This window comes from Mauremys mutica, chromosome 12, assembly GCF_020497125.1.
Source record: "Mauremys mutica isolate MM-2020 ecotype Southern chromosome 12, ASM2049712v1, whole genome shotgun sequence".
NCBI lineage: Eukaryota > Metazoa > Chordata > Testudines > Geoemydidae > Mauremys > Mauremys mutica.
Window position 1 is genome coordinate 12,384,229 of NC_059083.1, and position 23,044 is coordinate 12,407,272.

The 23,044-nt window shown below is 51.9% G+C and overlaps 1 pseudogene; it reads right to left on the bottom strand.

The window, feature by feature from the left end:
- Window positions 1-12,360: 12,360 nt before the first annotated feature.
- Window positions 12,361-17,232, bottom strand: LOC123344937 (annotated as a pseudogene).
- Between the last annotated feature and the right edge of the window lie 5,812 nt (window positions 17,233-23,044).

Genomic DNA, 23,044 nt, shown 5'->3' on the forward strand with positions numbered 1-23,044 from the left:
CGGTCTGGTTGGTTGACCTCATAGGTGACGGGCCCCATCTTCCGGAACACCCCATAGGGGCCCTGCCACGGGGCCAGTAGCTTGGACTTGCTCGAGGGCAGGAGAAGCAGGACCCGGTCCCCAGGTTTAGAATTGCGGCTCTGCATGTCTCGGTTATAGGTCCGTGCTTGAGCCTCCTGGGTGACTCTTAAGTTTTCCTGGGCAAGCGTCCCGGCGTTCCTGGAGCTGGAGGACGTACTTCAAGAGGCCCTGGGTTGGTGATGGAGCTTGTTCCCAGTTTTCGCACATCAGGTCGAGCAACCCCCGTGGGCGGCGGCCATAGAACATCTCAAAAGGGAAAAACTTCATAGAGGCCTGGGGCGCCTCCCGGATCACCAGAAGCAAAGGCGGGAGTAGCTGGTCCCATTGGTGTAGTTCTTCTGGGGGGAATTTTCACAACGTCTTTTAGAGTACGGTTGAACCGTTCAACCAAACCGTCGGTTTGTGGATGGTAGATAGAGGTGCGCAACTGCTTGATCCCCAGGAGCCTATGCTCCTGCCGCAGCAGTTGGGAGGTCAAGTTCATGCCCTGATCCATGAGAATCTCCCGGGGCAGGCCTACATGAGCAGAGACCTTCACGAGCTCGCCCGCAATGGTTCGGGCAGTGATGCTCTGCAGCGGTACTGCCTCTGGGAAACGGATAGCATAATCTACAGGACCAACACATACTGAAATCCCATGGTGCTTTTCAGGGGGGGCCCCACCAGGTCCATGGTCACACGTTCGAAGAGCGTTTCAACTATGGGCATGGGGACCAACGGGGCCTTGGGTGTCCGTGGGGGTGATGCTAGCTGGCACTCTGGGCAGGAGTTATAATAGTTCCTTACTTCCTGATGCACTCTGGGCCAGAAGAAGTGTGTCAGTATCCAGGCTAGAGTCTTCTCGTGGCCCAGGTGCCCGGCAGCAGGGATGTTGTGGGCAAGTTTCATTACTACTCGCCGGTGACATCGAGGCACGAGTAATTGGCTCTGGGGTTCTCCAGTGCGTGGGTCCCGTTCTACCTGATAGAGCCGATCCTGTCGCAGTTCGAAGTGTGGCCACTGCTTCGCCCGGTGCAGGTCAATTACCTCCCCATCGACCGTGGCTAGTTGCTCGTAAGCATGACTGAGGGTGGGATCTGCCCTTTGGTCATGACAAAAGTCAGTGTGAAGCAGGGGTTCAGCAGCAGCTTCTGGAGGTGAGTCCTCTGGCTCTTCTTCCGGTCCATTGGGGTCTGGTGCCTCCTCCCCCTCTGACTGGGTCTCAGGGAGGCTCCCTTCCAGTACTGGGGTAATTGCAGGCCTCTCGTTGGCATTGGAGTGGAGAACTTCCGGGAAATCTGGCCAGTCCCACTCCAGGATCACCAGTTAGGCAAGCCGAGGAGCCAGGCCAACCACCATCAATCACGTGACCCCATCCATGGTCAGTCAGACTTGGGCACTGGGGTAGGGTCGTACGTCGCCGTGAATGCATTGTAGACGGATCGCCCCCAGGCGTGGGTCAGCCTGGAGGCCTTGGCTTTGGCGATCCAGCCTCTGGCCACAGCCTGAGTCAGTTAGGGCCAAGATTGGGCAATCCTCGACAACCACTGGCGCTGTAATCTTGGCGGCTTATGGGTGTCGGGCGCAGGCTTCTCCCGTGCAGACCTGGCCAAAGCTGCAATCCATCTCGGTGCAGTCTCACTGCAAATGGCCATATTTCCCACAGGAAAAACAGGGTCCGATATCCGAGTGCCCAGGCTGGGACAGTGGTCCTTCCTGGCCCTCGGGCATCTGGTCAAGGTGCTGTGGCTTGTCGAACTGGGACCTCGGCAGGTCAGGTTCGGGGCTCCGGGCCCCATGACAGATTTCGTGGTTCGCTCCTGGTGGCCTCCCTTTTCTTTGGGTTAGGGCGCTCCGGTCCTGGCGGGGCAGCTCGAGTGATTGGTCCCACTGGTGCTTCGGCAGCAAGGAAATCCTCCATCAGTGTGATGGCAGCAGTTAAGGTCGTAGGCTGATGGCAGAGGACCCAGGCCTTCCCTCGTGATGGAAGTATATGGACGAATTGCTCCAGAATAATTTGTTCAACGAGCTCATCCAGGGTTTGCCTTTCAGGCTGTAGCCACTGCTTGGAGGCTTCCCTCAACTCTTGGGCTACCATCCAGGATTGGGCCCCCCGTAGGGTAGACCAAGGTCCGGAACCGCTGTCGGAAGGTCTCCGGGTTAACTTCCAGGGCATCTAAGGTTGCCGCCTTTACCCGGGGGTAGTGCCATGCCGCGTCCATAGACAGGCCCCAATATAAGGTTTGGGCGGTTCTGGTCAGATATGGGGCCAAAATGGGGTAGCCCATTGGTCTTGGGCCCAGCCTGCGACTAATGCCACCCTTTCAAAAGTTACCAGAAAAGCTTCTGGGTCGTCGTTGGGGCCCATCTTTGTGAACCAGATGGGAGGGGCCAGGATGGGGGGGTCCAGTGGCACCCACTGGCTGGGGCTCCGCAGGATGGGGCAGCGAGGTCACCAACTGCTGCAGGCATTGCTGCTGGTGGTCCCGGTTCTGGCGTCCCAGCTCCAAAATCAGCTGTTGCTGCTGAGTCCCGAGCTGCTGAATCAGCTGCTGCTGCTAGTGGAGCTGGGCGGCCTGCTGCTGTTGTTGGCTTTCGGCTAAGAACTTAATAAGCTTGTCCATTTCCATGGTCGCTGGGGCATGCGCCACCGCAGATCCCTTCTCACAAGGATCGGGGGATTGCTGCCCACGTTCTCCATCATGTGTAGGGCGGTTCGGCCGGGGCTCGTCCCCCTCCAGGGCAGTGGGGAGCCAGACGGCCTTGCTACTGGGGTCAGGTGTGTCGGGGAATTAGCTTGGCTGTGCGGCAAACAGTCAGCAGCTCCAGCCCTCAGGCAGGGGCTGAGCAAACAGTTCAATATGAGCAGGCCCAGGCCCTGGGTCAGGGAAGGGCAACACAATGATATGGACCTATCCTCCATGAACTTATCTAGTTCTTTTTTGAACCCTGTTATAGTCTTGGCCTTCACAACATCCTCTGGAAAAGAGTTCCACAGGTTGACTGTGCGTTATGTGAAGAAATACGTCCTTTTGTTTTTTTAAAACCTGCTGCCTATTAATTTCATTGGGTGACCCAAATCAGTAGATGTCAGCTGAGGATTTCCCTGTGGCTAATTTAATTTATCCCCAACCTGTTTGTTCTCCTGTTGATCCAAACAAGCTGCTGGCTCTTTCCTTGTTGACCGTGGAAAAGTCGTAATGAGCCGGAGTGGCATTTTAACCAATAAAATTGGTGCAAAACCCAGCAGCTACTGATAGAGACACTCAAGAACAATAGTTTACTAATGAGAACAGATGTATAACATGCTGTCCGTGACCCGTTCAGGGCCAGAACCATTTTAACACCAAAAAGACCCAGAGCACATGGTTCTGAAGCCACTCAGGAGACCAGAATGACACACACAGCACAACTAACTGAGAACAATGCTATGCTACAGGAAACCTCTTCTAAACACCTTCAGTTGCTGGTGCCGGGCAATAAATAGCTTTATTGATAATACCGACATGGATACTAGGTTCTGAAAAGGCTCCAGTGACTAAAATGATAGGCATGATATAACTATCTGAGAAGAACTCTGTACTACAGAAAACTCTGCAGAACCCACCTTCAGTTGCCTGCTCCAGTCAGTAAATAGCCTTATTAATAAAAGCACCTGAACGCTTGGTTCTGACGCTTTATGTCCCTTCTCTGTGCGGCAATGGGGCAGGCCGGGCTCATCGGGTGGTCCGCCTGGGAGAAGGAAAGCTCGAATTTCAAATAAGAAGGTCGGGCCCAGTGGCTAGTTTGCAAGAATGATGTCAATCCCACATGCTCTAGGGGTCTGCACCACCAGCTCCAGCTTCCAGGACAATGATTCGGTGATGGGATATGGCCCTTTCCCCCTAGGGGCGGCTGGTCCTGATCCAGCCCCAGAGTGAGTCGGGGACTGGCTGGCTCAGGGGATAGGGAAAGAGATATGGGACCTTTACCCTGTGGAGGGCTCTGGTTCCAGCTTTTGTCATTCCCATCAGTACGCAGTGAGTTGTGCAGCCTCAGCCTGTTGCCCTAGAATTTGACATTCCTGCGTGTACCCCAGAATTTTCTAGTACTGCAGTCAGCCCCTCTTGTGTGTTCAACCACTGCCAGCTGAAAATGAAACATCCCATAGCTAGGAAAATCTTAGGCCTTTGCGAGGCAAGGCTAAAGAGCTGCATGCTTGCAGTTTGCTAATCCGAATGGGACAGAAATTTAACAGTGTTGTGTATTTGGTTGTCATGGGTTTTGTTACTATGGCAACTGAGTTAGACTATTAAGGGATAGCTCAGCCGGTTTCAACCGGCTGAGTGAGCTCTCTGTTTCTGTAAATAAAATGGAGGTTTTGGTTAGCTGTCTGCTCTCTGGCCTCAAGTGATTGTTTCCTACACCGGCTGCCCCAAGGACTTAACACTGGCGACGAGGGTGGGATCCTGGTGCTGCTCCAGTAACAGAAGGAAGTAGAAGTCAAGGTAAAGACCAAACAAAGAAAAAAAGCTGCTTGTTTGCACTGACTGTGAAAGTGAAACTAAAAATCATGGCTACTCTGACCAGGCCCCTGGAGCCTTTTGATGAGAATACAGAGCAGTGGCATGTGTATACTGAGCGTTTTGAGCTTTTTGGTATTGCAAATGACATTACAGAAGCGAAGAAGGTGCCAATATTCTTAACTGTTGTAGGGGCTAAAACCTACTCTCTGCTACACAGCTTACTGCACCCTGTTAAGCCTGAGACTAAATCTTACAGTGACATTGTGGAAATCCTGGGGTCTCATTTCTCCCCAAAACCACTGGTAATTGCTGAAAGATATAGGTTCCACAAAAGAGACCAAAAGGAAGATGAAACAGTTGTACAATTTGTAGCCATTTTAAAAAAGCTAGCAGAACACTGTGAATTTAAAGAGATGTTAAATGATGCCCTGTGTGACAGGTTAGTGTGTGGCCTCTGCAGTAAAGCTATACGGAAGCGCCTACTGACAGAGGCTCAGCTTACATTACAGAAGGCTGTTGATATTGCTGTCTCCATGGAACTGGCTACAAGGGAGGCACAATACATCGGTGCATCCCCTAGGGTGCAAAAAAGTGTCACAAGAACTGACCCACAAAACGGTGCAGAGTCAAGAATGTTACCGCTGTGGTAAGCTGGGTCACCAGGCATCAGAATGCTGGTGTAAGGACCTGGTGTGTCGACACTGTGGCAAAAAGGGACACATTGAGTATGCCTGTAAACAAAAGAAAAAGAGGCCTGTGGTCTGGCCGACAAAAAGAGGAACTTTGCATACCCTAGAGCAGACCCAGGATGATCAAGGTGACACCTCCTCACAAGAGGAAGTGCCACTGCATGTTTTGTCTTTGGCAGCGGGCTCACATGAATACTGGGTAACCCCCTTATTGGAGGGCAAACCTATACGCATGGAACTAGACACCGGTGCAGCTGTCTCGCTGGTTCCTGAGACTGTGTATAAGGAAAAGCTACAGCATCTTCCGCTTAAGGCAACAAAAACTGTTCTGAAGACGTATACAGGTGAAGCTGTGCCCATGTTGGGCACTATTGATGTTAAGGTGGAGCTCAATGGAAAGGCGGCTAAATTGCCACTGTTTGTGGTGAGAGGTAACTATCCAGCCTTAATGGGTAGGTCTTGGCTTGGGAAGATTCAGCTGAACTGGGCAGAAGTGCACCGGATGACTAAAGAAGAAACCAGTCTAACCCCTATACTAAGGAAACATGCTGCTGTTTTTGGAGATGATTTGGGAAGTATGAAGGGAATCACTGTGACATTGAACATTAAACCTGGCAGTCCCCCAAAATATCTGAAAGCCCGAACTGTGCCATATGCCATCAGGCCAAAAGTTGAAGCAGACCTGGAGCGCCTGGTCACCAATGGAGTCCTAATACCGGTTACCCATAGCTCATGGGCCACTCCTATCGTTCCAATAGTGAAGAAAGATGGCTCTCTCCGGATTTGCGGTGATTTTAAAGTCACTGTCAACCCAGTGTTGTGTGCAGAGCAATACCCGCTTCCCCGCATCGATGACCTCTTCGCAGGCCTGGCTGGGGGACAAAAGTTCAGTAAGATTGATCTGAGTCAAGCATATTTACAGATGCACGTCGATGAAAAGTCCCAAGAGCTATTGACTATTGTGACTCATAAGGGGCTTTATCGATACTGTCGCCTACCCTTCGGAATCACATCGGCTCCCGTCCTGTTCCAGAGGGCTATGGACCAGATCTTGTGTGGCTTGTCAGGAGTTCAGTGCTATCTGGATGATATCCTGGTCACTGGAAGAAATGAAGAGGATCACTTAAGGAATTTAGAGGCTACCCTACAAAGACTGGAAGAGTATGGCCTACGAGTTCGCAAAGACAAGTGTGAATTCTTCAAGCCCTCTGTTGAATATTTGGGACACATCATCGATTCTGCAGGTCTTCATAAGGCCCCTGCAAAAGTTAAAGCTATTGTGGAGGCTCCCCCACCTCGAAATGTAAGCCAGATGCGCTCATTTCTAGGACTACTGAACTATTATGGAAAGTTCATCTCACAGTTAGCCACACTGCTAAAACCACTTCATGAGCTCCTTGGGCAGAACAAGGCCTGGAAGTGGACTGAAGCCTGTGATGTTGCATTTAACAAAGCTAAGGATGCATTGTTAAATTCTGAAGTTCTAACGCACTTTGATCCATCCTTACCCCTGCAATTGGCCTGCGATGCTTCCCCTTATGGAGTGGGAGCGGTCGTGTCACACATTATGCCTTCGGGAGAAGAAAGACCTATTGCTTTTGCTTCACGCACTCTAAGCAAAGCAGAAACTAACTACGCCCAAATCGAACGTGAGGCATTAGGAATTGTTTTTGGAATTAGGAAGTTTCATCAGTACCTGTTTGGGCGAAAGTTTACTCTTCTGACATCAATTTTTGGACCCTACACAGGCATTCCCCCATTAGCTGCTAGTCGTATGCAACGTTGGGCATTGTTACTTTCAGCACACACATATGAAATCAAATATCGGAAATCCACTCTGCACGGCAATGCAGATGGCCTCTCAAGGTTGCCTTTACCGGTCAAACATCAAGATAGTGCCCAAAAGGAAATCTTCTACTTTGAAGAAGTAGAGAATACACCCATCACTGCTACTCAGATAAAGAAGGCAACCCGCGTTGACCCAGTATTATCCCAAGTTATGGACCTGGTGATGCATGGAAAATCTCGACAAACCTCTCCGGTCTCACCCGACCTTGTTCCCTACATGTCCAGGCGGACGGAGTTATCGGTCCAATCTGGTTGTTTGTTGTGGGGGAGGTGTGTCATTATTCCACCACCCCGAGATCACAGATGTTAGAACAGCTACATTCCGGTCACTGTGGAATAGTGCGCATGAAGGAAATTGCACGAAGCTATTTTTGGTGGCCTAGACTGGACAGTGCTATTGAAGAGAAGGCAAAAGCTTGTATGTCATGTCAGAGTGTAAGAAATGCACCCCAGTGGGCACCCCTACACCCATGGGACTGGCCTGAAAACCCGTGGCAACGTATTCACGTTGACTTTGCTGGCCCCCTTGAAGGAAGCATGTTCTTGGTGGCAGTAGATGCCCATTCTAAATGGCCAGAAGTCTCTATAATGCAGTCCACTACTGCAGAGAGTACTATCCAAAAACTACGAGGACTCTTTAGTCGTTTTGGTCTGCCAGAACAACTTGTGAGCGACAACGGACCGCAGTTCGTCTCTCAGGAGTCTCAAAATTTTATGAAGGCAAATGGGATACACCACATCACGTCAGCACCATATCATCCGTCCACCAACGGATTAGCTGAAAGATTTGTGCAGACAATGAAAAACGCTTTGAAATCAGCAAAGGGACAACACTCCATTCAAAAGCGTCTGGATACCTTCTTACTTTCCTATAGAAACACACCTCATGCTACGACCCAGGCTTCCCCAGCCTTTCTAATGATGGGACGACAGCTGCGCACTTGCTTTGATCTGCTGAAACCTTCTGAACCCAGACAAACTGTGCAACATCAGCAGCAATATCAAGTCATCAGACGGGCACCCAGAGCAAAAGACCGAACCTTTAGCCCAGGACAGCCAGTTTTGGCTCGGAATTATACTTCCAGAGCTAAATGGGTCCCGGCCACAGTCATCACTCAAACAGGACCTGTTTCCTATACAGTCCGGACTGCAGAGAATCTTACCTGGCGGCGACATGTAGATCAGCTGTTGCCAGTTCATGCCAGTCTTCAGGACCCATCTGCAGTTGAGGGGTCTGACTTCACCCCTCCTGGTGAGACACTGAATCATGAGTCACCTGTTCCTGACTGTTCTCCTCCATTACTGCCGGCAGCTGAGATACCCCTTTGCCCAGCACGAGCTGATACCACCTCCTCACCTATTCGTGCTGCGGACCCTGAGCCCCTAGTTCTTTCGGGTGCAACAACACCAGAAGTTCGCCGTAATCCACCTAGAGACAGAAGGCCTCCTCATCGGCTGGATCTTTAGTTAGGGCGAACCCACGGTTATGGGGCAAAATAATCCCCAGGGTTTAGCCGGGAATGGAGGCAGTCTACCCTCCTTCTCTAGTCTAGTGTGTGTTTTATTTAGGGGATGTTCTTATTAGGGGGGGAGGAATATGTTGTGTATTTGGTTGTCATGGGTTTTGTTACTATGGCAACTGAGTTAGACTATTAAGGGATAGCTCAGCCGGTTTCAACCGGCTGAGTGAGCTCTCTGTTTCTGTAAATAAAATGGAGGTTTTGGTTAGCTGTCTGCTCTCTGGCCTCAAGTGATTGTTTCCTACACCGGCTGCCCCAAGGACTTAACAAACAGATTGTAAGTATGGCTGTAAGCGCCCCTGGCATATGGTTGTTATGACTAGAAATGTTTGGAGCTAAGGAGTAGTTTGTTGACATGAGAATTGGTGATGTAGCAGAGGTTGCTATGCTGACCCTCTAGGGGTCACTAGCTCCGTGCTTTGTTTCAAGTTAGCTATAAAAGATTAGACAAAAGAATTTGCTTTGGAGCAGTCCAGGGAAGTTCTCTCTGGGCAAGGACCTGACATCTAAGCTCTGCAGCACTAAGAAGGAAGAGAGCGCCTGTCGGACACCCGGCTGCTGGTTCCGCCAAACCATTTCGTCACGCTAGGGAAATATACACGTTTTGAAATGCTCTAAACATATTGTGACTCTGTGTGTGTGTGTGTGTGTGCACGTGCACACTCCTGCTTGTGCCAATTATCTATCAGATGGATGAGCTGTGCTCCCATTGATTTATTCCTGAAACCACCTGGAAAGAAACAGGTAAGTTACCATGGCTTTGGGTTCTGAGAAACCCAGCGTAACAAGCCCAGCCCCACAGGGTGGGCAGATGCCCCATCCCAAACTCCACCAGTCCTGGAGCAGGTAGGCTGAGAGCTGATTGGACCACATATTCCTGGCTCCACAGAGGGGATCTGTGCCGGGATGTGGGCTGTGGGGACAGGGCGCTGTGTGCATGTGGGGAGCTCTCCCTGTGCCTCCTCTCCTTCCCGGGAATGGCGGGACGATTGTCGTCTGTGCTGCCAACTAGCTGGTTAAAAACCTGTCTCTGTTGCTTGTATCCTATAATTGCCAATTTCCCAACACTCCCTGGTACGTAGGGCTCTTCCTCACTGTCCACTGAGCACTCGCTACGGGGGGCAGGGGGTCCAGTGGGTTAGAGCAGGGGGCTTGGAGCCAGGACTCCTGGGTTCTAGCCCAGCTCGGAGAGGGGAGTGGGGTCTAGTGCATTAGAGTGGGGAGGTCGGGCAGTCAGGACTCTTGGGTTCTTATTAGGGCTCTGGGTGCATCATGTGATCTCTGGGCTTTGTCATCTGCCTCTTCAAACCCCAGAGCATCATTTACCTCTCCATGTAATCTCTAGTATCAGAGGGGTAGCCGTGTTAGTCTGGTTCTGTAAAAGCAGCAAAGAATCCTGTGGCACCTTATAGACTAACAGACATTTTGCAGCATGAGCTTTCGTGGGTGAATACCCACTTCTTCAGATGCAAGTGGTGGAAATTTCCTGGGGCAGGTATATATAAGCAAGCAAGAAGCAAGCTAGAGATAACGAGGTTAGATCAATCAGGGTGGATGAGGCCCTGTTCTAGCAGTTGAGGTGTGAAAACCAAGGGAGCAGAAACTGGTTCTGTAATTGGCAAGCCATTCACAGACTTTGTTTAGTCCTGAGCTGATGGTGTCAAATTTGCAGATGAACTGGAGCTCAGCAGTTTCTCTTTGAAGTCTGGTCCTAAAGTTTTTTTGCTGTAGGATGGCCACCTTAAGATCTGCTATTGTGTGGCCAGGGAGGTTGAAGTGTTCTCCTACAGGTTTTTGTATATTGCCATTCCTAATGTCTGATTTGTGTCCATTTATCCTTTTCCTTAGAGACTGTCCAGTTTGGCCGATGTACATAGCAGAGGGGCATTGCTGGCATATGATGGCATATATTACATTGGTGGAAGTGCAGGTGAATGAACCGGTGATGTTGTGGCTGATCTGGTTTGGTCCTGTGATGGTGTTGCTGGTGTAGATATGTGGGCAGAGTTGGCATCGAGGTTTGTTGCATGGATTGGTTCCTGAGCTAGAGTTACTATGGTGCGGTGTGCAGTTGCTGGTGAGAATATGCTTCAGGTTGGCAGGTTGTCTGTGGGCGAGAACTGGTCTGCCACCCAAGGCCTGTGAAAGTGTGGGATCATTGTCCAGGATGGGTTGTAGATCCCTGATGATGCGTTGTAGGGGTTTTAGCTGGGGACTGTATGTGATGGCCAGTGGAGTCCTGTTGGTTTCTTTCTTGGGTTTGTCTTCCAGTAGGAGGCTTCTGGGTACACGTCTGGCTCTGTTGATCTGTTTCCTTATTTCCTCATGTGGGTACTGTAGTCTTGAGAATGCTTGGTGGAGATTTTCTAGGTGTTGGTCTCTGTCTGTGGGGTTAGAGCAGATACGGTTGTACCTCAGTGCTTGGCTGTAGACAATGGATCTTGTGGTGTGTCCGGGATGGAAGCTGGAGGCATGAAGGTAGGCATAGCGGTCGGTAGGTTTTCGGTATAGGGTGGTGTTGATGTGACCATCACTTATTTGCACCGTGGTGTCTAGGAAGTGGACCTCCCATGTAGATTGGTCCAGGCTGAGGTTGATGGAGGGGTGGAAGCTGTTGAAATCGTGGTGGAATTTTTCCAGAGTCTCCTTCCCATGGGTCCAGATGATGAAGATGTCATCGATGTAGCGTAGGTAGAGAAGGGGCGTGAGTGGACGGGAGCTGAGGAAGCGTTGTTCCAGGTCGGCCATAAAAATATTGGCATATTGTGGGGCCATACGGGTGCCCATAGCGGTGCCACTGATCTGGAGATATATATTGTCAGCAAAATTGAAATAGTTGTGTGTGAGGATAAAGCCACAGAGCTCAGCAACCAGTTGTGCTGTGGCATCATCAGGGATACTGTTCCTGACAGCTTGTATTCCATCAGCGTGTGGGATGTTTGTGTAGAGAGCCTCTACATCCATGGTGGCCAGGATGGTGTTTTCTGGAAGGTCACCAATGCATTGTAGTTTCCTCAGGAAATCAGTGGTGTCACGGAGATAGCTGGGAGTGCTGGTAGCATAGGGTCTGAGTAGAGAGTCTACATATCCAGACAGTCCTTCAGTGAGAGTTCCAATGCCCGAGATGATGGGGCGTCCAGGATTTCCAGGTTTGTGGATCTTGGGTAGTAGATAGAATAACCCTGGTCGGGGCTCTAAGGGTATGTTGATTAGTTCTGGTGTTAGTGTAGGGAGTGTCCTGAGTAGATGGTGCAGTTTCTTAGTGTATTCCTCAGTGGGATCTGAGGGAAGTAGCCTGTAAAATTTAGTATTGGAGAGTTGTCTGGCGGCCTCCTTTTGGTAGTCAGACCTGTTCATGATGACAACAGCACCTCCTTTATCAGCCTCTTTGATTATAATGTCAGGATGGTTTCTGAGGCTGTGGATGGCATTGCGTTCTGCACGACTTAGGTTGTGAGGCAAGCGATGTCGTTTTTCCACAATTTCTGCCTGTGCACGTCGGCGGAAGCATTCAATGTATAGGTCCAGACTGTCATTTCGACCCTCAGGAGGAGTCCATGTGGAGTTCTTCTTCTTGTGCTGTTGGTGGGAGGGTAACTGTGTATCAGTGCGCTGTTCAGTGTAATCTCTGTTGCCCATTATCTCACCACTTAACTTCCACACACCCCCAACACACTCACACACACTCTCCTTGTCCCCCACTACTCAGAAGCAGCTAATCAAGCTCACACACCAGAATACTGTCTACACACTAAATATGCTTTAATGCACTGGAGGTGGAGGAGTTACAGAGGGAGGGTGAATCTGTGGATTCCCAGGAGGTTTATTAGCAGGATCCTTGTTAGTGAATCAGCAGGTGCTAGTAAGCACTGGATGCTCTTGTCTGCAGGGAGGGTTTCTTCAGGGGATTGCTCAGCTCTTCATTCACGGCCCCCCGGGCTGGGCACGTCCGGATTCTGCTCCTGCGGGACACACAGCAAGTGGGGTTAACAGCAGCAGGGATGAGCTCAGACTATGCAGCATCTGGTCTAGTTGCAAATGGGAGGGCAGACCTGCAGGGGAACAGGTGCTGCACGGGCTCAGTATGGGGTGCTCTCCCCTTACGGTCAGTGCTAATCCCTGTGCACCAGGGGGTGCTTTGCTGCAGAGAGAGGCATGGGGGGCTCAGCAGGGGACTGTCCCCGCACAATCAGAGCTTTCCCCAATACCCCCACATTGCTATATTGTAGCAGTAGAGGATGTTGTGCTGGTGGAGTTCCCGTGTTTTGTAGCATCTGTGAACCCCGGTATCCAATGTGCAAGGCTCTGTTCTGCCGCCCATAAGAGGTCCCCTGGCACACAGGATTCCCAGTGACTATTGGATTTTCCTTCGCTCCCTGTGCTACACAGTTAAACAGAAGCTGTGCCCCTCCCAAGAGTCAGTTGTGTTTCTTTCATTGCCTCTTTTCTCTTCAGTGACACTGCAGGCCACCTGCCCCCAGTTCCCTCTGTCATTGGATCCGTCCCTCTACTCCCACTCATCTTGCTGGGAATCCCACTCCAAGCTCAAGCTCCCTTAGCTGGAATGGGGGCATTGGGGTTGTGCTGGTACAGGAAACATGGGTGTCATCATCCTACCTAGTGAAGATGGGTCAGAACCTGTGGCTCCCTGCAGCAGATGGGTTCTGGAGTCCTCAGGGGATGTGAGATCTCCCCCAGGTAGGAGAATGGGGAACCTCTAGGAGGCCAGGAGATCTCATGGAAATGGGAATGTGATCTGGGGTCCTTCCCCCCCATGAGGTGCCAGCTCCAATCCAACCCCAGGAGTGGGGGGGGGGGAGTGGCTGGCTCAGAGGAATGGGGAACAACAGACCGTTCCTCTCTAGGGATGCTGTCGGCTCACCCTGGTGATGCTCACCTGTGGGGCTCGGCTCCTTTGCGAGCAGTGATGCTAGGAGGCTGCAGCGTTGCGTGCGGGGTATCTCCTTAATCTGGGCCAAGTTTATTTTGATGTGGAAGAAGTTTTGCTTTATGGGGTCATACTGGGTCCACTTCCTTCCCCTGCCCTCATCCCCTGTGAGCATCCTGGGGAGAAATTAAACACACCACATAGAGGTTAGTACCTGGGCTTGGAAAGGCTGAGAACTTGCTCTGGCCAAAGTGTGACATCCTGGAGGCAGGGGTCATTAGGAGCCAATTTGCAAAGTTTGGCTCCTTTCCAAAAGGCTGCCATCCTTATTGTTTCCAAAAAGCATGGGGGAAAAAAAAGCTGCCCTAAGTTAAGATGGCTGCTTCCGCCTGTCCTCCTCATATGGGGTGACACTACAGGTTTCCTTTTATAAAGATGGCTGCTATTTCCCATTGATCTTGATGACATTGAAGCCACAGGCTGCCATGAGTCATGATGGCTACCATTGGCCTCCAGCCCTTTCCAAAGAGAGACTGACCCTAGGAAAGATGGCCACTGTTTCCCATTGTTTGGACTGGGACTGAAGCCACACTCAGGGAATATGGACTTCATTTGTGCTCAGAGAAATGGGGAGGGGTAGAGTGGGGAACTGAACAATATGTGTGTGTGTGGGGGGGGGCAGGGAAGGCCACTGAAGTGTTAGGGATTATTGTGGCACCAATAAAAATCTCTAAAAAGGAAGATTGTCTGAAGCCACCAATTGCCCTCAATTAAGATGGCCTCTCTCACTTGTTCTTCCAAATAGGACAATGTCACATGGTGCCCTAACCAAAAATGGCCACCATGTCCCACTGCACTCCATGAGATTGAAGCCACAAGCTGCCCTGAGTTGGCTGCAATTTTGCTACAGCCCTATAGTTACCCAGGTCATCCTATTTACCCTTTTTATAAATGGGCCCAACATTTGCTATCATCCAGTCTTCTGGAACATTCCCAGTGCTCCAAGATGTATTGAAAATCAACATAGGCCAGCAAGCTCCTCAGTCAGCTCTTTTAAAACACATGGATGTAGGGTGTACTAATTTAAAAATGTCTAACTTTAGTAGCGTCTATGTAACATCCTCCAGAGATACTAGTGGAATAGAAAAAGTGTTATCCCCATGCAATGAGACTATAGTATCTGTTTTTTCCCCAAATACAGAGCGGAATTATTTATTGAACAGTTCTGCCTTTTCTGCCTTACGATTGATAATTCTGCCATTTCCAGCTAGTAATGGACCAATCTCATAGTCAGAATTCTAGTTTCCTAATATATTCAAAGAACTCCTTATTGTCCTTAACTCTGCTGGTCGTAGATTTCTCTCTGTGTCTCTTTGCTTCTCTTATCAATTTTCTACAATTCCTAATGTCTGATTTATATTCGTTAATATCAACTTCCCTTTTCTTCTATGTGTTGGATATTATCTTTTTAATTTTCACAGCTGTTTTCTTCACTTCCCTAATTTGGGAGTGAACGGATCCAAACTGGGTGGTTAAGATGAGAATGGGGAATGTTTTAATTTTAAAGATTTCTTTTGGAGTCTTGCTTGCTTGTTTTTGGTGGAAGGGAGGATCTATTGGTAGCTAAGGCCAGGTGTACGCTTAAATGCTAAATTGCCACAGTTATCTCAGTCAGAGATGTGGAAAAAGCCACACACCTGACTGCCACAGCTGTGCTGACCTAGCCCCTAGGGTAGCTGTAGTTATGTCAATGGAAAGACGCTACTGTTAATTTCGCTTCTGATTTTTGGGCAGGTGATGTTCCTCCACTGCTGGAGCAACCCCTTTTGCTGCTGCAGGCTGTATTGACATGATGAGCTGACGTAGCCATGCCTGTATAGTGTTTGTAGCACGGACACATCCCCTAGCTAAAAGCCATGTTTCCTTGAATGAGGATGCGTGTATTTGTGGGATCACCGACATCCTGGTGAGGGAAGAAGGGAATTATCACTAGCTTGGACTCAGGGGGCTCAGATTTTACCTCCCTGAAGTAAGATCAGCTCTAGGTCATGGGCTTCAACCCATTAGATTAACTATTTCCCAAAGGGACCTGTTCTTTGCCATGGCATTGAGCCGGGTCTTCCTGGATGTTGTGTTCCCCTGGCCAAAGAGTGACAGCTGCTCTCCTGGTCTGGCTCAGGGGATCAGAGGATTGTGGGGGATTCCCTTACCCGGTCCTGGCGAACTCTGCATTGTACTGCATCAGCGTGCGGCTCAGGACTTCCTCAGCCTTTGTGTGCGTAGAGTTGGCTCCTGCCAGGGACCAAACAGTTCCGAACTGAAAGGGGAGCTCAGAGCCGTGTGGCACCCCTGTCCATTCTGCTGTAGAAAATACACTGGGGCGCTGGTCGAAGCTGTAGACAAACACGGGATTGCCGGCCTCTGCTGCCTGCCTAGCCACCTCGGCTACTGGGCACACAACGGCGTAGTCACCAACGATCTGTTCCATGGCCCATCGATACTGTGCCTCGCCCTGATCCTCCCCCTCCTGGCTGTACCACCGAGCCACAGCCTGGACGGCCTCTTCTGGTGCCCCTGGCACCAGCAGCCTCAACACCTGCAGCAGCTCCTCCATACCGATGTTGCTGGCGTTCTCCGGGTGTAAGGTGCGGGCACCGAAGAGTATTAGGTAGGAGCCTTCGTTGGCAGTGAAACCAGCTGTGATGGGTATAGGCTGGATCTGCTTAGCCTGCAGGAGTCTTGATGGTGAATCAGGGAGAAAATCCCCATCTGTTGTTGGCACAAAGGGCAGGCCCAGCAGGCTTCCTTTGCGTTCAAGACGGAGATCTCACGTTTGGGGAACTCCCCTGCTTCCTTCCCCTGCAGGCAGCCCACCAGGGCGATGTCGTCACCATCGGCGCAGCCTAGCAGCTGGCCCAGCCTCCGGCCTCTCTCCTGGGCCTCCTCGAGTGAAGTCCAAAACCATGGAGAGGTTGGGGATCCGCTCTGCATCATGGCGCGGGTGAAAAGGGACTGGCTTCCCGGGGACAGAAGATGGAAGCCGACTGAGGCAGCCCCAGTGTTGTGGCCGGAAAGCATCACACGGGCTGGATCCCCACCAAAGGCAGCTGCGTTGTCCCGCAGCCAGCGCAGCGCTAGGCGCTGGTCCCACAGGCCGGCGTTTCCTGGGGCGGCCGGGGGCAGGGACAGGAAGCCCAGCGCCCCCAGCCGGTAGTTCATGGAGGCCACAATCACGTTCTCAGTGGCGGCTAAGAAGCGCCCGTCATAGAGCTCGAGGGAGGCTGTCCCTCTGTGGAACCCACCGCCGTGGATCCAGATGAGGATGGGGGCTGGGTCAGGGGGCTGGGGCTGGGGCACCCAGATATTGAGGAAGAGGCAGTCCTCAGACTGTGGCATTGTGGGTGTGAATAATTTGGCCTCAGGGTAACCAGGAAGTGGAACCTGCGGGCAGACATTGCCGAAGCTGGTGGTCTCCAAGACTTGGCTCCAGGGCTGGTGGGGAAGCGGTTTCTGGAAGCGCAAGGCCCCCACGGGGGGCTCGGCGTAGGGGATCCCCAGGAAGGCCGTCACTGTGCTGGAGCCCGCCTGGAGGCGCTTACCCCGGATGGGGCCGCTGGTGGTGAGCACCACAGTGCTGTTGTCATCGGAGCCAGAGCTGGGGCCCATCAGAGAGAGGAGGAGCAGGCAGGGGAGCGCAGGGAGTAGTCCCAGCATCACGGCAGCTGTAAGGGAACCCCCCCCCCAAAGGGAGTTATAGGGAATGGGATTTGGGGTCTTTGCCTTCTAGAGGGCACTGGCTCCCATACAGTCCCAGCCACCTAAATAGAGACAGCAGGAGCAGGGGCAGCTCTAGCAATTTCGCTGCCCCAAGCACGGCGGCATGCTGCGGGGGGCACTCTGGCGGTCGCCGGTCCCGCGGCTCCAGTGGACCTCCTGCAGTCGTGCCTGCGGAGGGTCCGTTGGTCCCGCGGCTCGGGTGGAGCATTCGCAGGCACACCTGAGGTAGGTCCATCGGAGCCGCCTGCCACCCTCCCAGCGACAGGCAGAGCGCCCCCCGCGGCATGCCGCTCCAAGCGCGCACTTGGCGCGCTGGGGTCTGGAGCCGGCCCTGAGCAGGAGGTAGCTCCCTACATCAGCCCAGATCCCCATTAACCAATACAGCCCCCATGTCTTTTCTGTTCATGCTCCAGCTCCCTGCTGAGCTCCCTGATCAGCATCAACCATAAGAACATAAGAACGGCCATACTAGGTCAGACCAAAGGTCCATCTAGCCCAGTGTCCTGGTTTCCAACAGTGACCAGTGCCAGGTGCCCCAGAGGGAATGAATAGAACAGGTGATCCATCCCCTGTCGCCTATTCCCAGCTTCTGGCAAACAGAGGCTAGAGACACCATCCCTGCCCATCCTGGCTAATAGTCATTGGTGGACCTGTCTTCCATGAACTTATCTAGTTCTTTTTTGAACCCTATTATACTCTTGGCCTTCACAACATCCTCTGGCAAAGAGTTCCACCAGCTGACCCTATCTCTAAGAGGTCAGTGAGGTCTAGTGGACTAGAGCGGGGGAGGAGAGGGAGGCTGGGAGGCTGTACTCCTGGTTTCCCTCCCCAGCTCTAAGAGTGGGGTTTGTGGAAAGGGTAGTAGATGGGTAATTATTTACAGTGATCTCCATTCCAGCTGCTCTTCCACTCCATTCACTCCCTGGACCCCTCTGTCCCTAGCTCTGAGGCAGTGGGGCCCTGGGTAGCACAGACTCACCTGCCCTTCTCCTTGGCACACTCACAGTTGTGTGTCACGGTTCAGCACGAAGGTGAACAGGGGATGCTGGAGCAAACGGGAAGCCTCCAATGCTGAGAATAACAGGCAGGGAGCAGCCACTGGGGCTTATTTATCCTCAAATCTGTGTCCTCACTGGGCTGTGCACACACAGGGGGAGGGGGATCTGGGCCAGATGGGTGGAGCCAAGGTGTTTGGAAACAGACACCCAGTTGGGTAAACAGCATAAGAGCTTTAGAGACAGAAAGGCCGTGATTGCTGAACTGAAGCCACCTCTGGGGTGGGGCAGCTGGGTCCCAGGAAGTGAATCAGGAATCCTGTGTCCAAAGGAAATATAAGTGGATTTTAGATGATGGGGCAGAATGGAATAACTGAAGAGAATGTTTGGCCAGGTGACCGGGTACATACCCCCCTGATGAGAGAAAGTGCTTGGGGATGTTCAGGGAGAAGCAGGGCCAATGAGTTGGTTGTTTCTAGTGTGAAATCCATCATTCACTACAGCACAGCACCGTGCTGGGGCCTTTGGGTCGGCCCCAACTCCAAGGGGTACTCCTGGGGCATTCTGTGCCACTGTCATGCGCAGAATTCATGTGCTACGCAGAATTTTTTCCCCCACAGAAAATACATTCTGCTGGGGCGTTTTGGTCAGCACTGACTGCAAGGGGACCTTGCTCCCTGCAGCATAGTGCTCCCCTACACCATGCTAGGGCATTGGGGTCAGCACTGACTTTGAGGGGACAGCACCTCCTTGTTAGGATATAGATATTCAGGCCTGTCTGCAAAGGCCTATACTGTAAGAATTTAGGTGTATTCTTATCACTTAGCTAGTTATAGAGATATAAAAGAAAGAATCAAAATCACTGTCTGCCGGTGTAAGGGCCTTCTCTCACTGTGACAGTCTGAGGCCTGGTTTTTAGGGTACATCCATACTACCCGCCCGGATTGGCGGGTAGCAATCGACTTCTCGGAGTTCGATATATCGCGTCTCATCTAGATGCGATATATCGAACTCCGAACGCGCTCCTGTCGACTCCGGAACTCCACCACCGCGAACGGCGGTGGCGGAGTTGACGGGGGAGCCGCGGACGTCGATCCTGCGCCATGAGGACGGGTAAGTAGTTCGAACTAAGGTAGTTCGACTTCGCGTAGCTGAAGTTGCGTACCTTAGTTCGACCCCCCCCCCCAGTGTAGACCAGGCCTTAGGCTAAGGCCTTCGGCTAAGCAGCAGAGGCAGCCATAAGCTGGGAAGTGTATGGTCACATCCTCACATTCCAAACTAGTCACATTGAAATAAGGTGCTATTGGGCTGTTAGGAATACAATCCTGTCCTGATAGTCCTGTCACCTCCAGAGAAAGGGAAGAGCCTAGAAGATGTAAAAGGAAACTTCATTTGATAGCATCCTGTCTGGCAAGAACTCACTTATCAATAGCTGGGCTGTGAAATCTTCATTTCTGTATTGTTCTATCACTGTAGTCTCCACTTCCCTATTGTTTGTCCATATAATCTCCGTCTGGTTCTGTGATTGTTTCTGTCTGCTGTATAATTAGTTTTGTTGGGTGTAAACCAATTAAGGTGGTGGGATATAATTGGTTAAATAACCATGTTATAGTATGTTAGGATTGGTTAGTTAAATTTCAGTAAAATGGTTGGTTAAGGTATAAGCTAAGCAGAACTCAAGTTTTACTATATAGTCTGCAGTCAATCAGGAAGTAAGGGGGGAATGCGAACAGGGACTGGGGGTGGGGGAATTGGGATCATGTTTTGCTAAGGGGGGAATGGGGACAGGGAATAGGAACAGGGACACAGGTAAGGGTCTGTGGTGTCAGAGCTGGGAATGGGGACGCTGAGGAAGGAAACTGGAATCATGCTTGCTCCCAGGTGAATTGTTTGCACCTTCGGACTTCGGGTGTTGTTGCTCTCTGTTCATGTGAGAAGGACCAGGGAAGTGAGAGGGTGAAGGAATAAGCCCCCTAACACTCCTACTGAGCCCTGCTCCCTGCCACCTAGCACCTCCTAGCATCAATCTGGGACATTTGGGCCAGCAATGACTGCACGGGGAGAACGCTCCCTACTGACCGGCCCCATCCCTTCTGCACAGCGCCCCTTAGTGCCACACTGGGACATTGAGGACAGCACTGACTGTATGGGAAAAGCATCCCTCCTTACCCCCTGTAGTATCTTCAGAATTTTGGTAGTTGCCTTTTGAAATCCTGCCCATGCTGCAACCCTCTTAGCTTGTGAGAGCCACTCCAGGGGAGATCCTGGTCCCGACAACATGTGGTTGGGTCATGAACATTATTGACAGCTCTGGGCATGTTTGTTCCTCCTGAAATTGCCTATGGTCCGTGGGTTGCTTCTCACAGTCACTTACCAAGGGGCGTTTTGTTGTTTCTAGTTGCCAGCGTTGGTCACAAGTTGGTCACTGTTGACCTAAGTTGGCTGAGTGATGGCAGAACGCCAAGTACATATTACTTAGGCATGTCAGAACTCAATGTTTATGCTTTATAATTTTGACAGATATGTAGGGTGGTTCGGCTGGGTCTCATCCCCGTCCGGGGCAATGGGGAGCCAAACGGCCTCGCTACTGGGGTCAGGTGTGTTGGGGAATTAGCTTGGCTGTACAACAAACAGTCAGCAGCTCCGGCCCTCAGGCAGGGGCTGGGCAAACAGTTCAATATGAGGAAGCCCAGGTCCTGGGTCAGGGCGGGCAACAAACAGTAGCGCAGGCCCTCAGCCAGGAGCTTAGAAAACGGTTGAACAGCAAACCCCAGGCTCCTGGCTCTGAGCAGCTGGGGAGATGCCACCTGCGAGGTGGGTGGGGGGGGACACGCAGGCCCACCCATTCCACTGCGTCCCACCCTGGGGCCCTAGCAGCGGCAGAAGACCCGCTGCTGTGTCAGTGGGGATCCTGACCGCAAAACACTGACATTGGCTCTGGCAGTGCTGCAGCCAGACTCGGGTCGGCTGCCCCCGGGCTACTTCCTACCTCCCCCTCTAGAGGTATCTGGTCCAGACGGCGTCCTCCACGAGGTCACACACCATGGGCTCCTTGGGGTAGCTTGGGAGCAGTTGGTTTGGCAGCTCCTCGGGGTAACTGGCAAACGGCAGGCCTGGCGGTTCCTCAGGGTAATGGGTGAGTGGTAGGCTTGGCAGTATCTCTGGGCTCAGGCTAGCATCAGGCGTTGGCTGGTCTGGCCAGTCTAGGGTGACCAGATGTCCTGATTTGATAGGGACAGTCCCAATATTTGGGGCTTTTTCTTATACAGATGCCTATTACCCCCCATCCCCTGTCCTGATTTTTCACACTTGCTGTCTGGTCACCCTAGGCCAGTCCTCAGGGTGGCTGCTGATCTCTGTGGTCTCCATACTGGGAGCTACGCCACAGGCGCCTGGTCTCTCTGGTGGCTGAGTTTCAAGTGAGCTCTGGTGAGGTCAGGCTTTTATGCTTCCTGTCCTGTGCCTTGACCTCTGAGGGGTGGGCCCAGGGTTGCTGGCTCTGCCCACTTTGGTGTCCAGAGAGGCTCATCTCCCTCCGGGGTGGCGGGGAACCAGACCACCTCGCTACACCGCCCCCCTTAAGTCGCTCGTCAGGGCCAGACTCTTCTATACCTCCCAGGTGGGACAGGAAGTCAGCATTAGTGTGGTCCTTGCCTGCTCTATGGCAAACCGTAAAGGCATAGGGCTGGAACACCAGGTACCACCGCTGTATTCTCATATTATTGTCTTTCATTTTATTCATCCATTGAAGTGGGGCGTGGTCGGTGACTAGGGTGAACGGGGCTCCAAGAAGGTAGTGACGTAGGGCATCACAAGCTCATTTCACTGCCAGGGCCGCCTCCTCCACCACTGCGTAGTTCTTCTCCTGTGGAAACAATTTCCGGCTGCTATATAAGACCGGATGGTCTTCCCCATCTATCTCTTTCGACAGGACGGTGCCCAGTCCTAGCTCTGAGGCATCTGTTTGGAGGACGAAGTCCCGGTTGGAATTTGGGCTGTAGAAGACCAGTTCATGGCAGAGACTTGTTCTGAGTTCCTGAACGGCGTCTTCGCATTCCTGGATCCAAGGCACATGTCGAGGGCTGTCCTTGGTTAAAAGGCCGGTCAATGGGGCAGTGACAGACACAAAACGGGGAATGAAATGTCGATAGTAGCCGTCGAGCCCCAAGAACTGTCGCACCTGATGCTTTGTGGTGGGAGGTGGGCAGGCCACCAGGGCCTGGACCTTTCTCACGAGGGGATTCATTTGTCTGTTCTGTATAGTGTAGCCCAGATAAGTAATCTCTTGCCATCCAATGCGGCATTTTTTTGAGTGGGCTGTCAACCCGGCCGCCTGCAGGGATCTCAGGACTGCAGCTACCCGGACCAAATGATCCTCCCAGTGGCAGCTGTAGACAACCACATCATCCAAGTAGGCGGCCGTGTAGTCTCGATGGGGTTGGAGGACATGGTCCATCAGCCACTGAAACGTGATTAGGGCCCCATGGAGGCTGAAGGGCATCCGGGTGAATTAGTATAGACCTGCTGGGGTGGCAAACATGGTCTTCTCCCTCAAAGTGGGGTCAAGGGGGAACTGCCAGTAGCCCTTGCTGAGGTCAAGTGGTGAAGAAGCAAGCGTCCCCTAGCTGGCCAGGCAGCTCATCTACGCACAGCATAGGATATGTGTCAAACTTGGAGATGGCGTTGACGCGTTGGAAGTCGATGCAGAAGTGCTGCATCCCATCGGGCTTGGGTACTAGCACTATCGGACTATGCCATTCAC